The sequence below is a fragment of the Penaeus japonicus genome, unplaced genomic scaffold, assembly GCF_977035675.1.
Source record: "Penaeus japonicus unplaced genomic scaffold, GWHDUDI00000001_assembly GWHDUDI00000035, whole genome shotgun sequence".
Lineage (NCBI taxonomy): Eukaryota > Metazoa > Arthropoda > Malacostraca > Decapoda > Penaeidae > Penaeus > Penaeus japonicus.
In genome coordinates this window covers 3,689,719-3,692,218 of record NW_028234437.1, presented here as the reverse complement: position 1 = coordinate 3,692,218, position 2,500 = coordinate 3,689,719, and the positions used below count along the sequence as shown (strand labels likewise).

General features: G+C 44.2%; 1 protein-coding gene across 1 annotated transcript in view; it reads right to left on the bottom strand.

Moving 5' to 3' along the window:
- The window catches only part of LOC122245867 (muscle calcium channel subunit alpha-1), a 349,394-nt gene that overhangs the window by 192,053 nt on the left and 154,841 nt on the right, over nucleotides 1–2,500 (bottom strand). The gene's annotated exons all lie outside the window — the stretch shown is intronic.

Below are 2,500 nucleotides of genomic sequence, written 5' to 3'. Positions count from 1 at the left end.
ATTTTCTTTTCATATTTGTTATCAACATTATCATCGACACTATCATTATAATTATTATCTTCATTATTATCAATTTACTTATCTATCGATCATAATCATATATTCCTATATGCTTTTTTCACTATTCATTTATGTTTTATTTTTGTTTATGGGGGGGGGGGAGAGGTCTTCTTGTCCGCCTAAGAGAAAAATCCTGTAACGGTAAACTTTTTCCTCTTCCTCTTCCCGATTCATCTTGACTTTTTCTTCTTTATTTCTTGTTCCGTTCTTCCTTTTTTTTCATCTCTTCTCTCTCTTCCTCCTCATCAAGACCACAGCTCTCGCTCTCCCTGCCTCTGTCTCTCTCGCTCTCGCTGTCTCTGTTTCTCTTTCTGTTTGTCTAACTCTCCTTCTCTTAGCGAATTCAATCCCCCTCCCCCTCCCCTATACCCAGCCATCTACCCCCACCTCCCACCCCCACCTGACAGCACCTCCTCACTTTACAGCAACCAACCTCCCCTTCCACCCCCCCTCCTTTGCCTCATAGGCTGTCCCTTCCAGTCCCTCCACCCTCCCCTATCCCTTCCAGACCCTCCACCCTCCCCCTTCCCTTCCAGACCCTCCACCCTCCCCCTCCCCTATCCCTTCCCGTCCCTCCACCCTCCCCCATCCCAGAGTGTCTTGCCTGGACACAAATGCTGGCTGAATCAAGGAAGGTGTTCGGGACAAGTCTGGCGCTTCCATCTCCGTTATCCATTTCTGGCGGTCCCGGTCAGGATAGAGAAGGGGGGGGGAGAGGGGGATAAGAAGGGGAGGGGGAGGGTAAGAAGGGGAGGGAGGAGGGTGGAGGGGGGTAAGAAGGGGAGGGGGGAGGGTAAGAAGGGGAAGGCAGGGAAGGGAAGGGGAGGGAAGGGAGGAGAGGGAGTTAAAAAGGGGAAGGGAGGGAAGGGAAGGGAAGGGAGGGAAGGGAGGAGAGGGAGGGAAGGCAGGAGAGGGAGGATAGGGAAGGGGAGGGGGTTAAAAAGGGGAAGGGGAGGGGGTTAAAAAGGGGAAGGGGAGGGAAGGGAAGGGAAGGGAAGGGGAGTGAATGAGAGGGAGGGAAGGGGAGGAGAGGGAAGAGGAGGGGAAGGAAGCGATTAAAGGGAAATAAAGAAAAGGGAGGGAGAGGATGGGAAATAAGGAGGGAAAGAGGAGAGGGGAAAAGGAAGAGAGGGAATATAAGAAAGGGTAGAAAAGGGGAACTGAAGGACAGAGAAAAATTAAAGAAAGAAGGGAAGTAATGAAGAAGGAAGAAAATGAAAGAAAAGAAGGGAAGAGAAGGGAAAGGATGGAAGGAAGGCAGGGAACAAGAAGAAAGGAATGAAGCAAAAGAAGGAGGGAAGGAGGAAAAGAGAGAAGCAGGGAGGAAAGGGAGGGAAGAAAAAAAGTGGGAAGGAGGAAGGGAAGTGAGAGAATGGAGGGAAAGGCAAAGGGAGAGAAGACAAAAGGAAAGGAAGGAGGGATGGAGGGAACAGACAGCAATAAATTGAAATAAGAAATCAAGAGAAAGGTAAAAGAGTAAAAAAATGAAGTAGACAGAGAAGAAAGTAAGGGAAGGAAGGGAAAGGAGAGAAGGGAGAGAATGAAAGGAATTAAGCGAAGGGAGGGAAGGGAGAGAAGGGAGAGAATGAAAGGAATTAAGCAAAGAGAGGGAAGGGAGGGAAAAGCCTCTAACAATATGTGACATAGACAAAGATACGCGATTTTTTCCCCTTGTTTCCTCTTTTTTTGACCTGTTATGTGAGGTCATGAACGCTTGATAGGGAGGTTGACAGATGGCTAGTCCACCTTAAAAAACAAGGGGGTATTTTGTACGCTTTGGATGACGTGTCCTGAAATGGGTATGTCAGATCTAGTGTCCAACTTGTCCGAGTCACTGAAAGGCAAATATGTGGGATGAAAGGACTTTTAACGACTTAAGCACCTCTAAATTGGTACAGTGTTAAGGTCACTTGAAATACCCTCTTCAAACCTTTTCTCTCCCTCTTAGTTATTATAATGATGATATACTTCAAGAATGATATAATGTGATGATGACAACGATAATAATGGGATGATAATGATAATCACAACACGATGTTAATTATAAGAATGAGATGGCTATGATAATGCCAACATGATGCAAATGATAAAAATGAGATGATAATGATAATATCAACACGATGATAATGATAAGAATGAGATGGCTATGATAATGTCAACATGATGCAAATGATAAGAATGAGATGACTTTAATTGCAACATAATGCAAATGATAATAATGGGATGATAATGATAATGTCAACACGATGGTAATTATAAGAATGAGATGACTATGATAATGTCAACATGATGCAAATGATAATAATGGGATGATAATGATAATATCAACACGATGATAATCATAAGAATGAGATGGCTATGATAATGTCAACATGATGCAAATGATAAGAATGAGATGATTATGTCAACATGATGCAAATGATAAGAATGAGATGGCTAT